We start from the raw sequence: 14,160 nt of genomic DNA, 5'->3' as shown, positions 1-14,160 counted from the left end.
ATGTTAATTTATTCATTATATCCCAAAGAAACCATAAACAATTCAGTTCATGATATCAAATTCGTAATTGGATGAAACCCACTTGAAAACTTAACTTTTAGGAATACTTTGAAGGATCCCCTTTGAGGAATGAAGTCTCAAAGGTTAATTAGATATCATAGGTTAACGTTTGATGAATATTTGACGGTGAAACTCCCTTTACATCCCCAAAAAACTCCACCTATCTTGTCTTTAATGGTGTCTTCCAATAGAGAGAGAGAGAAGGGAGAGAGTTTATTTTGTGAGTTATGTTTAGACTAATGCGGGTTGAGGTATTTATATGGGGGGATTAATTAAACTAACTAGACTTTCTTAACCCCTCATTAACCACCTAATCCTTAACTAATAAAATTAAACTAACTTTAAATGTGCAGGAACTTTGACCCTCACAGACGAGACCTGGATCGATGGGCTGTCTGTGAGTCGATGATTGGTCCCCCCCTCCATCCTGCACACTGGTCGTTTTGGTTAGAGTCTTGTATAGGAGAGGGATCCATAAATGTGTCTAAGTGTTGGTCAATGGTTGGCATCGACAACCGCCAATCCACACACAATCCCTCCTTTGCCATTCGTGGTTGCATATTGCCTAGGAAGTGTTGCCTCTTGCGTGATATGGTCCTCCTCAAGGGCCCTTGGTTGGTCCTTCGGGAGTCTTACCCCGATGTTTCGACATGGGAGATAAGTATCCCTAATTATTCATCGATTCAGGTACTACATTATTCTTTCCTTAGCCTATTTTTCCTAAATTTCCACTCGTGTGTAACATCTCGCAATTGTAAATATCTAGAGAGACGATAAGATCTGGCAACAACCAATTTTGGAAATAATTAATTATCAAGAAATTTACTCAAGTAAGAAAAGGTGAGTTTTTATCAACTTCAAACGGCCATAACTTCTAACTCAAGATATATTAGGAGCACTTCAATATATGGTTTGTCAACTTCAAACGACCATAACTAAGTTTGTATGAATAAATTATGCCCTTTGGAAGTTTGGATGTTAGATTAAGGAAAGTCTAAAACCAGAATTTCTGGAAGGTTAATCTAGTCTTTTTAATAACCTATATATTCTAACTTTTGGAATTTAATTGGGGTAAATTCATGTTTAGTCAATTTTAGAAAAGTGAATTTCATTTCAAAGCTTAGAGAAAGGAGAAAAGAGAATTTTCCGCATACATGATAGGACAAATGCTAAGGGCTTGTATAAGACATCTTTGAGGTTGAATGCGCCTATAACGACTAGGGGGGTTCACTATGGTCGTTATAGAGGATAAGGTTGAGAATAATGTAGGATTGATGTCACAAAATACTAGGTCAAGTAGATTCTTGTTCATGGGTGTGAAGCGCCCCACACTTGTGAATAAGAGGCTATGAGATGCTTGGGAACTTTCACTCTTTGACATTAATTAGTCGTGCCTAAGAGCCTTTACTCTATCTAGTGATTTCTTCTAATCCTTTTCTTGTACTTATAGGAAATGAATACAAGAAGGACTAATGCTAAGAGGTCCAAGGAGGAGAACATGAATGAGGCAATTCCCCCTCAAGCTCCTCAAAACCCTCAAGTTCATATTGATGAAGGAGCTATGTCTAATGTCAAGATAAGGGCGGTTATTCATATTTTAACTCAAGTTTTTGAAAGTCAAGTGTCTAGGGAAACTAGGTGTGCAAGTGAACCCCAATTCTAGCACTACTGCTTCTAGGTTTAAGGATTTCACAATAATGAATCCACTATTTTCTTTGGCTCAAAAGTGGAGGAGGACTCGCAAGGGTTCATTGACGAAGTGTTCAAGGTGCTAGATGTTATACTTTATGGGTGTGTCTTCTTAATGAAGGGCGGAACTATCCGCTTTTCTATTGAAAGATATGGCTCAAGTTTGGTATGAACAATGGAAGGAAAAGAGACCCGTTAGATAAGGTTCGGTTAGTTGGGCTTCATTCAAGATAGCTTTCCTTGAAAGGTTCTTCCCCTTGGAATTAAGGGAGAGGAAAATGCAAGAATCATCAAGTTTTTTCAAGTATGTATAAGTGTTAATGGATATAGCCTCAGGTTCACTCAACTATACAAACATGCTCCTACTACAGTGGAAGATTCTAGGGCTAAGATTAACAAATTTGTTATGGGGATATCTGACCTTGTGGTTAACGAATGTAGGTCGGCTATGTTGATTCCTAGCATGGACATCTCCCATCGCATTGTTCATGTTGAACAAATTTTTAAGAAGGTTGGTAGGGATTTGAAGAGGACATGGGTCTAAGATGGAAATTCTTCCAAGGATAGATTTGAGGGCCAAGATAAGCAACGAATCAAGAAGAGGTTCCCCAACCAAGGTCCTCCTAATACTCCAAGGGTCAACAAAGTTAAAGTGTCTACTCCAATCCTAAAGAGGAAAAACTTGGTGGTTCTTATGTTGAGAAACCTATTTGTGAAAAGTGTGGTAGAAAACATGAAGGCAAATGCCTAGTTGGCACGGGTAATCGGTATAGTTGTTGTAAGAGTGGCAACATGAAGAGGGATTTCCCTATGTTGAAGTCTCAATGAAGGTAAAATGCTCAATCACAATCAAGTTCTTTAAATATAGATGCTTCTAAAAGGAACTGGTTTTATGCTCTCCTATCATGAGGTGATCAAAAGAGGAATGGTTATGCATTGGTGGATCTTGGTTCCACTTTGTCTTTCGTAAATCCTTTAGTGTCTATGGAATTTGATATGCTTCCCGATGTCTTAGATGAACCCTTTTTGGTTTCTACCCCGGTGGGTGATTCCATATATGCTAAAAGAGTTTATAGGTGTTATCCAATTTCATTTCCCAATAGAGTCACATTGGTTGATTTTGTAGAACTTGATATATTGGACTTTGATGCTTTTTTGGGATTGGCTATATGTTTGTTTTGTTTTTATTGATTGTAGAACCCGGGTAGTAAAGTTTCAATTTCCTAATGAACCCGTTTTAGAATGGAAGGGGGGAAACTGAGCTCCAAAAAGTTGAATTATTTCATGTCTTAAAGATTATAAGTTAATTTCTAAGGGATGTATCTATCATTATCATGAGCGTCAAGGATCTTGAGTCCAAGTCTCCTCTATTATGAGATTCAAGGATCTTGAGTCTCCTAATGAACCCATTTTAGAATAGAAGGGGGAAACTTATCTCCAAAAAGTTGAATCATGACATGTCTTAAATCTTGTAAGTTGATTTATAAGGGACTTCTCTATCATTATATGAGAGTCAAGGATTTTGAGTCCAAGTCACCTCCATTAGAGTCGGTCCCCGTAGTGAAGGATTTTTAGAAAGTCTTTCCCGATGACTTGCGGGGAATTCCTCCCGAACAAAAATAGGTTTTGGCATTAATTTATTGTCGGATACAAAACCCATCTCACTCACTCCTTATCAAATTGACCCGCCCCAGTTGAAATAACTAAAGTATAAACTAAAGGATTTGCTAGATAATGATCTTATTCAACTAAGCATATATCCATGGGGTTCCCCAATGTCATTTGCGAAAGAGAAAGATGAGTCTCTTTGAATGTTTATTGACTACTGACAGTTGAACATGTCACTACTAAGAAGAAATATCCCTTTCCTAGGATTGATGATATGTTTGACCAAATCCAAGGAGCGACTTACTTTTGGAAAATTGACTTGAGGTCAAGTTATCACCAACTTAGAGTAAGAAGTGTTGATATCCCAAATATGGCATTCTACATATGGTAATTTTGAATTCTTAGTGATTCCCTTTGGTCTTTAAAAATCTCGATGACTTTCATGGATCTTATGAATTATGTTTTTTAGAAGTTATCTTGATTTTTTGTGATTAGCGTTATTGAAGACATCTTGATATACTGTAAGAATGAAAATGATCATTTGAACAATTTGAGGATAGTTTTGTAAGTCGACAAGAATAACCAACGCTTTGCTAAATTTAATAAATGTGAATTTTGGTTAAGATCAGTTGCTTTTCTTAGTACATTGTTGTAAGTGAAGTGGTAGAAGTAGATCTTACAAAAAAACATGCGGTCAAAATTTGGCTTAGACCTTTGATTCCTACCGACATCCGAAGCTTTTTGGGGTAGGTCGGGTCTATAGGAGGTTTGTTAAAGGATTTTCATCTCTTGCATCTACCTTAACGGCCTTGACCAAAAAGAAGTCCAATTTTGAATGGCCAGAATTGTGTGAAAAGAGCTTCCAATAATTGAAAGATAAACTCACCTCTGCTCCGTTGTTGACCTTACCAAAAGGTACCCAAGAGTTTATGGTTTATTCTGACGCTTCTCGAGTAGGTTTGGATTGTATTCTCATAAAACATGGTAAGGTGATAGCTTATACGTCTAGGCAACTCAAGACTCATGACAAGAACTACCTAACTCATGACCTTCAACCAGCGGTCGTAATGTTTGCTTTGAAAATTTGGAGACACAATCTCGATAGGGTACATGTTGATGTTGTTCACCCATCACAAGAATCTCCATTATGTGTTCACTTGAAAATATTTGAATTCGGGCAAAAGAAGGTGGTTAGAGATTTTAAAATGTTATGATATGAGTGTCTTTTAGCTCCCCGGGAAAGCTAATGTAGTTACGGATGGGTTGAGCAGAATGTCTGTGGGTAGTGTGACCCATGTTGTTGATGATATGAAGGAGTTAGTAAAAGAGGTACATAGGTTGACCCGGTTGGGTATTCGACTATAAGAATATCCAAATGGGGGTTTCATGGTTCATCATAACTCTAATTCATCTTTAGTGGTTGAGGTGAAATCTAAGCAACATCCTCATTCTCTATTGATGTAACTGAAAGAATCGAATCTTTAGTAAATCTAATGATTCTTTCTCCCAAGGGTAGGATGGGGTACTTAGGTACCAAGATAGATTGTGTGTGCCGGATACAGATGGCTTAAGGGAGCAAATTTTGGAAAAGGCTCATGGTTCCCGATATTCCATTTATCCATGTACCAAAAAAATTTACCATGATTTACGAGATATCTATAGGTTGAATGGTATAAGAAGGATATAGAGGACGTCGTGGCCAAGAGTCTAAATTTCCAACAAGTCAAAGTCTTGCATCAATGGGTTTATTTAAAGAGATGGACATACCCACTTACAAATGGGAGGAAGTCAATATGGATTTTGTTGTAGGTTTGCCTCGAACAAAATGCTAACACAACTCCATTTGGGTTATTGTGGATATGTTGACAAAGTCAGCCCATTTTCTTCCCGTCAAAGTAACTTATTCGGCGGAGTATTATGCTAAAGTGTATATTAGAGATATAAAGAAGTTACATGGAGTCCCTTTGTCCATAATTCCTTATAGAGGCACTCGATTTACTTCTAACTTTTGCAAGTCATTCAAGAAGGGCTTGGTATAAAGGTGAAAGTTAGCACTGTATTTCATCGTCAAACGGATGGTCAAGCGGAACAAACTATCCAAACCTTAATGTACTTGTTGAGAGAATGTGTTATTGACTTCAAGGGTAATTTGGATGATCATCATATTGACTTGAACAATAGCTAGCACTCGAGTATTTCCATGGCTCCATTTGAAGCATTTATGCTAGGAGGTGTGGATCTCCAATAGGGTGATTCAAAGTAGGCGAGTCTGCTCTTCTTTGTCTCGAGATGGTCTATGAAGCCATTGAGAAATTTTGAGCCATAATAGATAGGTCGAAAATGGCTCAAAGTTAGCAAAAGTCTTATGTAGATAATAGAAGTAGGAACCTTGATTTTGAAGTAGGTGATCGGGTCTACTTGAAGATCTCCCTCATGAAAGGAGTAATGAGATTTTGTAAAAAGGGGAAATCTTAGTTTTTGGTATGTGGGCCCTTATGAAATTTTTAGGCGAGTCAGAAAAGTGGCTTATGAGTTAAAATTGAAAAATAAGTTAACCCAGGTTTACCCGGTGTTCCATGTTTCTATGCTAAAGAAATGTATTGGTGAAACAGTGTATATTCTCCCTTTAGAAATTTTAGGGGTGAATGAGAACCTTTCTTATGAAGAGGTTTCCATTGAGATCTTAGATCGTCAAGTTAAGAAATTGAGGAATAAGGAGGTTGCCTACGTAAAAGTCATATGGAGAAACCACCTAATTTAGGGTCCAACGTAGGAGGCCAAGGCCTACATGAGGTCCCGCTTTCCTCATATTTTTTCCTCTCACTCCTCACAAAAGTTGATGTTAGTAGTTTGAAATCATCATGATTTTCTAATGTATGCATATTTTTATATATATTTCCTCCTTATATGATATGAAATTATAAGCTTTTGTATGTGTTGAGTTGTGGATTTAGTTCCTATGTTTCGATGCTATAATTATGTGTTGAAAGAAGTTGAGAATTCATACTATGAGTTGTGACTCATTGTGATATTGCTTGTTGTTCGGCTGCTAGTCTTGAGTCACTTTCTTTTTCCCATAAAAAGGTGTAAGGTACCATTCAGGGACGAATGTTCCTAAGAGGGGAGTATTGAAATACCTAGGAAATTCTATGACCTAAACTAGAGCCTAAACCAATGAATTATGGCCTAAAATGGGTAATTAAAATCCTAAGTGTTTGGGGAAAGAGTCTTGGAATTTTAGAGGATCTGGAGATGACAAACGAAGAAGAAATTTTGACAGATGGAATTCGAGGGTGAGGGCGCATCCCTAGCCTTGTTCAAATCCCTGAAAATGTAGGCTCCGCAGCGCAGAGATGACACAAGGTCCTCTGCCTCAAATAGCATTTTCAAAAAAATAAATTGTGCATCAGAGCGCGTCGTAGACCCACCTCCGAGAATTCACAAAATTGTGAATTTGATGAAAAGTCAAGTTGGACTTTTGTTTTGAAGTTCAACTAGTTTAGGGTTTTTTTGGGTATTTTGGTCGGACAAATATATATAGTTTTTAGACAGTTTCCACCCATTCCCAATCAAAACTCGAACTAACATTTAGAATCAGAAGAAAAGAATTAGAAGTTCTACCTTCTCTCCAGTTTCTCTGTCTCCTTAAACCTCCATTGAAGAACTTTAGAGCTCCAAGAAGATGATCAATTCTCAACGGATTCAAATCTATTTTGTGGATAAATCTTCCTTAAGTTATGGTTGCTTTCACTCTTGGGACTCCTTCCCCCCAAGAGGTCCCTCCAAAGATGTTTTAAAAATCCCCCAAATCTAGGGTATTTCTCTACACAGAGGTCTTCTTTGAAAAAGGAAATTATGAATCAATTATGATGAATTATGATTAATTAAGGTTTTAAGGTGTATAATTATGGATAATTTTTGTTGTTCACTTGGAATTCCTTTGGACCCATGTTCTTCCCCAATTTCATAATTCTTGGATTTGATATGATGAATTGATTGAAGATGAGGAATATATCCATTGGTTATATTGATGTTAGTTATGTTATTGCTTCATGAATATCCTTATATTATGAGTTGATTATGCAATTGTGGGTGATTGAAGCTTGAAGTCACATGAAGGGCAAGAGGTATGAATGTTGGTTCTTCCTTTTACTAAATTATTAAAAGTGATTTACTTAGTAATGATGTTATATCTAATGTGTTATTGTGGTGTCGATGACAATCTCCCCTCATCCTTAACCATGTTCACTTGAATTAACTATGAAGTATGTATGTATGATATGTTATGATTGTTATATGACTGAAAGGTAGTTCTCACGATTATGTTGAAATGTTAAAGTGATAGGTTTACTCATTTTCTAGTGTTCCTAAAGTGAAATGATTGTTCTCACTTGTGAATCTCCATGAAATATTACGATAAGATGTTTATATAAGAGTATAGTAAAGGCTAGTGTGGACTTATGTGATGACTTAAGATGATTACTAAAGGGAATATATATTTTGTATTGAAAGGGAATGCAAATGAGATGGGGATCTCACTTTTAGTAAGTACGGCTTCCCACATTGTTTTCCTCACGGTTAGCAAGTTCGGATTCCCAATATATGTGTTGTCTCACGAGATGGAATCCCCCAAGTTTAGCAAGTTTGGGTTTCTAGCAACAATCTCCTTGACCCTTAACTATGTGCCCACATAGGACTCTAGCTTAGTGGATCCACCTAGATATCTATGTAAAAAATATTACACCTTAGGCAAGTGATAACTCTCTCTTTTTGGTATAGGAGTAGAACATCGGGTTCCATGTAGCTCTCATGGCCTCATGTCGGTTATTGCAACCTCTTTTCCTAATGTAAATGTAAATGAATGAATGAAATCTATGAACTCGCACTAGGGCTTTCTTATGGGGTTCTATGTGGTGTAAAGGAAGGTATGAAACTTCTGTTACGCATTGCACTTGTGAGATCCTAAGAGATGGTTGTAGTGGCTTTCTCCTATGATTATGTTTCTAATGACTTATGTATGTAAGCTATGTGTGATCTTCATGAATATGAGCAGATATGATGTAATGTGATATTATGAATGTTTCTATGAAGTAGGTTCCAGAACGTGCTACTTAGCTTGGAACAGAGTTATGGGATTCTATTCTTTGCATTGCACAAGTATTTCTTGGGTTATGTACATGTAGGAATGATATCATGTTGGGTTGGCTTATGATGTTTACTTTATGTGCATATTGAATTTACTTGGTGAAAAGCATGTTTTGAATAAATTGTCCTTTTATACATGCATTGATGATTTTTATGCATAGAAGCCATACATAGTATGTGGGATGTACTAACCCATATTTTCTTCCCTTTTTTCCAAACATTGTAGGTTCGGGCCTTTGAGGAGATTCCAAGGCTATTTCTCAAGACACTTGGATTTGCTTCTCCAAGTTAGTGAGTCCTCAAGTCCAAGCACAAGGCCATTATGTTCTAACTTTTAATTCTTTTGTTACGTTGAAAGACATTGTTCTACTTTCCTAATTCTAGACTTCTTATTTATGTATGGTCTATGTCCCAAATTTCTATTCTCCTGTATCTAGATGGTATGATGTGAAGAACATAGATTCTATTTTCATATATGAAGTGAAGTTGAACTTCCAATGTAAAAGTTTTAAATTTTTCCGTATTTTTATTCTATGATACATGTTTTGACGAATGCTAAGGGCTTGTATAAGACCTCTTCGAGGTTGAATACACCGGTAACGACTAGGGGGTGCCCTTGGGTCATTACACCAGCCTACACCTTACCCCACTCACTCTCTCGAGCTCAGTGTTAGGATATGGGACTAAAGCTCACTCTCTCGAGTTGAACCTCATGTCCACCCACTCCTTAGTCCATCATTCTAGCAATCTTGATTACACGACCTCCCTATCGGGCAAGATGAAAACAAATGGGTGGGTTTGTATTTGCAACAACAAACCCATCAACTTAAACCACAACCACTAGGTGAAATCACTATTTTGTATTTTCAACTACAAACCCATCAACTTAAACCACAATCACTAGGTGAAATCACCATTAAGATATATCTAACCTATTTGTAAGCAAACCCAACAATAATATCAACTCATATTTGCAAAATCACACCCCAAGAATGGGGATTTTTAGCCACACATCAAGCAATAAAAAGATACACCTTAAATGATACTAAAATCAAAGAAATTAATACTTGATATAAGCAAAGGAATAAATTTGGAGAACACTCAGTTCCAACTTGGGGAATATGAAATCATTCTTTCTTCAAGTCTCCCAAAACCCCTATCCAAAATTGAGAGAAAATACAAGAAGATAGTATTCTAAAATGAAATTTTTGATAATGTTCGGATCTTTTAAAAATTATAACTAAGGCTAGTATTTATAGTTCTCAGATTAAGTGCCATGGCAGATAATTCGGTGAGATTAATCAATATTGTCAAATAACTCGGCGACTCTCCCTTCTTTTGTTTCATCACCATTTTGTGCTTGTCGTCAACATCTTGATGTTCTGGACCATTGAGCGGTTTAATTGTTTCATAAAAATGTTTGGGGAAGAGTGGATTTCTCCTTTCATCATATTTTTTATCCTCTTTCTATAGATCTTCGCATGTTGGATCAAAGGGTGGAGTACGTCCCTTCAGTGACTTTCCAAGTGTACTTGGCGATGCTTAGGGTTCAATTTCTTCATTCTTTTCAGCCTTATTGTTCCGTTTTGCGCGTAAGTGTCCATTATTACACTAAAACTTCAAATACCAGAAACTTAAAGGTTTTCATCAAATATTGATACTAATAAGCATTTGAAGACACTATTTCGATCAAAATAAAGCCCTAAATGAGTCCAATTTGTGGAATATCAGGTATCTAGTAAGAGATGTATTCCAAAGTCGATTTACCATTTATGAGGAACTTAGGGAAACACTTTTGGATACTCATTAACTACTGGAACTAAGTAAAGAGCTCGGGTTTAAGATCTTGAATCTTTAACTCAAACTAGATTATAGAGACAACCCTTACAGATCTTTTTTCTGGCCTTAAGGTAACAAATGAATCGTCCCATATGCGCTACGAAACTACCCTTCCATTCTAACATTGGTTCATCTAGAATATGAAAATAAATAATCTTATTTCTTTAATCGAATGAGGCATAACATGAATGTAACCAATCCATGCCTAGAATGACATCAAAGTCTACCATTTCTAACTCTACAAGATCCGGTGAGGTGACTTTCTAATTCTTATACCCTTCTAGCTATAACTAGGTCACCAACTGGAATAGAGACTAAGAAGGGTTCTGAGAGAGTTTCTGGACTGACATCAAACTTCATTTATATAGAAGGATTTACAACGTAAATAGTAGCCCCAGGAACTAACAATGCATAAACATTGAGATTAAAGTCTTGCAAAGTCCCAGTGACCACATCAAGAGAATCTTCCTCATCCTGGTGAGACAGAAGATCCTAGAGCTGACCGCCACCTGTACTAGATAAGTTACCCTATTGAGCCAGGTGACCTGCTTGCGCTACAGAAGTTTTGGACTTAGCTCTACTATTACTACTTCTTTGACTCTATTTATCAGGACAATCTCGCAACATGTGACCAGTCACACCATACCTAAAGCATCATTCCTTTCTTCTGAGGCACTCGCCAGGATGGTTCTTACCATAGTTAGGACAAGTTAGTTAGTATCTAGTAACTGAGATACTTTCTTGAGACTTAGAGCCAAATACCCTACCATTTTCATCATGTCTAAGCTTGGAGGACAAAACATTAGCTGATGAAAGTGCTGAAGTTGAGAATTTCTACTACGACTGCAAGTGATTTACACCACCCAATTTCTGTTGAGAATACTCATAGTTACCGATTATAGCCTTCTTATTCTCCTTAGCATGTTCACTAAGATTATCTATCTCAACCTGTTGTGCATGAGTCATGAACCTATAGATGTTCATATTATTTAGCAACATAGCATTCCTTAAGTCTTTTTTCACCATGTTTGACACTCCATATATAAACTTTTCATTACATACCTCGAATCAACAACCATGTGAGAAGATACTTGGAGAGTTGGGTGAACGTGAGAGGTTTTAGTTTTCATCTCGGACATAATGACCCTCACGGTTGTAGTTACCATAGTTCCGACCTTGGTTCCCTTGACCTTGGCGCCAATTATCCTGATTTGAGACTTGGGCGCTTGGTCGGAAACCCCTCGTCGGCTCATTTACTGCATAAGTGTCCTCCGCATAATAGCACTCATCATTAGGAGGTGGTGGCTTTGCCAAGTAGTTGACTGCATTTATCTATTCTGCACCCCCTGTGACATGTTTTAGTACCAACCCAAGCTTAGTTCTCATCTGAGCCATTTCTTTCCGAATCTCATCTGTGGCTGAGTTGTGAGAGCATACTCTTGGACTATTATGTTAGCTTGACTTAACTTAATGAACTCCTGATATTTTTCTCCCTTAGCTCTCTTGGAAAGAACCTATGCAGAAAGATTTCACTTAATTAATCCCAAGTGACAAGAGTTGTGTGTATACCATTTTTATCTTTCAACTAAGTATACCATATATGGGCCATATCTTTCGGTTGGTATAATGCTAACTTAATTCAATCATTCCCAGTTACCTTCATCACTTCAAAGACATTCTTGACCTAATCTATTATGTTTTGGGGATCCTGACCAATATCCGATCCTAAGAACTCAGGCGTATTCATCCTAAAAAGATCTCGCACTCTAGCTGCAGGTGACCCAACATTATTATCTACTGGAACTGGAACCAACTGATTGTTATAGTTGTTCACTCTCGTAGACAACAACTTGATAGTTTGCATAAGCTCACCATTCGAAACTTCCTAATTTGGGACTAGAGAAGCTGTGTTTGCATCCCTAGATTTTGCATTATGTGTGTTAGTTGTATGAGGAGGCACGATCTGAAATGCAAGGAAGAGGAATTAAATCAAACCCTATGCACAATAAGTGTAACATGAAAATTAAGTTTTTCCTAAAACACTTCGTAGCCTCCATATCATTAAATGTGATGCACTTCACCCCCATGATAAGGATTCTACTTAGTGCGACTTTTCTGATATCCTAGGACTCTTAAACCTAATGCTTTGATACAAAGTTTTTCAAACCCCGAAGCTACCCTCATGATGCAGACACCTGAACTAGGATCACGAGTGACCCCAAGCTAACCCTGTTGGTATATCATATGCAATTAAAGTAAAATGAAGCGCCAAATATTGTGCGGAAGCTAGCTAAAAAGTCGACAAATTTTAATACAGTTAAGAGTTAGAACAATAAAGTCTTATTTTAAGATATTGATAACTTGATCCTTACTTTATTATGCTTGTTGTAATGCTAGAAACATTAAATAAGATAGCAGAAATAATTTGCAATTCACTATGTTCAACACTTCTTCAACTATTAGTATATATTTTGACCATTATTTTGTTCTTACTAAAATTGAGGCCCCAAAATATTGGGAGACCAAGGAATACTTATTATTAATTGCATTGTTAACTCGATCTTGATGACCAGTTCGATAGAATAAAGTTTCTAGCCAAAATGCTATATAGCAATATAGTAACTTCTATTTTATTTTATATGTACAGGAGAAATAAGTCCAAAAACACATTTTGGTTGCATAAATAATTTATCCAAAACTAATAAGATATATTTCTAACTTTGACTCAATAAACTCAGAAATTTTGAATTCATATATCAAAACCATAAGCATTATTCAAAAAAGACTGTTTTAGTAGATCAAATTACTCAATTTGTGTATGCTCATACTCTTACCATTAGAAAAGGTAAACCTGTCATCACAACAAATCTTCAATCTTCCAGCTTCCTCTTCTTTTCATTCATAAAGGTTCCATCTGAGTCACAGTTTAATGCATCAACCAATTCTTCGTTATGCTTTATTTCGTTGTCTTGCAATTGATCTTCGCAATAAATGTGATATGCTAATGCTGTAAAAAGATACAGTTAGTTGTTGTGTGAACACATTTTTATTGAAGTTGAATGAATATATGTATTTAGAGTGGAAAATGATTGATTTCTCATAATTTTGTTTCAACATATATCTTACCTTGAAAAAAATAAAGAAAGTTGAATTCGTGTAAGTGAACAACAACAACAACAACAACAAACTCCTTGTAGAGTGTATACATATCTTACTTGTACCTCGTACTGATAGAGAGGACATTTTTGGTAGATTATTCTATGCAAATAGTGAACTCAATACCAATAAAAACATACCAAATGTAAGAATTTTCAAATAGTAGAATATTGTGTATGGACAAAAAGAGAGTGATAAGCTTTTTATATTTAGTAAGTAATAACATGGATTCTTGAATAAATAACTCTAAATGATGACATTACCATGGGAATCATTATCCTCAACATTGTTCTGTTCAGGCAACAGAGTTGGCTCATCTGAAGCATCATTTGAAGTTCAGGGGTTAACCAGACATACGAATGGCTTATGGCTTTGATATAGTCTGAAAACCACGGAGTAACCCTCTTTGCATGAAACAAATGTTATGTCTGTTCTGCCAAAACAAGATATTCCTGAACATAATCAACCTATAAAAATAAAATAAAATATCAAGTTAATTATCATGAACACACAGACTTTCTAACAAAATAAGGAAACTCTACTATTTTTGTACCTTCTCGTCATCAAATTTGTACCATTTATTTGAAGCACAATGAATAAAGTTGTGATAGTGTCCTGAAGAGATTGGAAGTCCAGAAAGCACTATAACTACATGGAGATTGT

This window comes from Solanum lycopersicum, chromosome 8 (genome assembly GCF_036512215.1).
Source record: "Solanum lycopersicum chromosome 8, SLM_r2.1".
NCBI lineage: Eukaryota > Viridiplantae > Streptophyta > Magnoliopsida > Solanales > Solanaceae > Solanum > Solanum lycopersicum.
The sequence above is the reverse complement of the archived record's forward strand: the minus strand, read 5'-3'. Positions refer to the sequence as shown.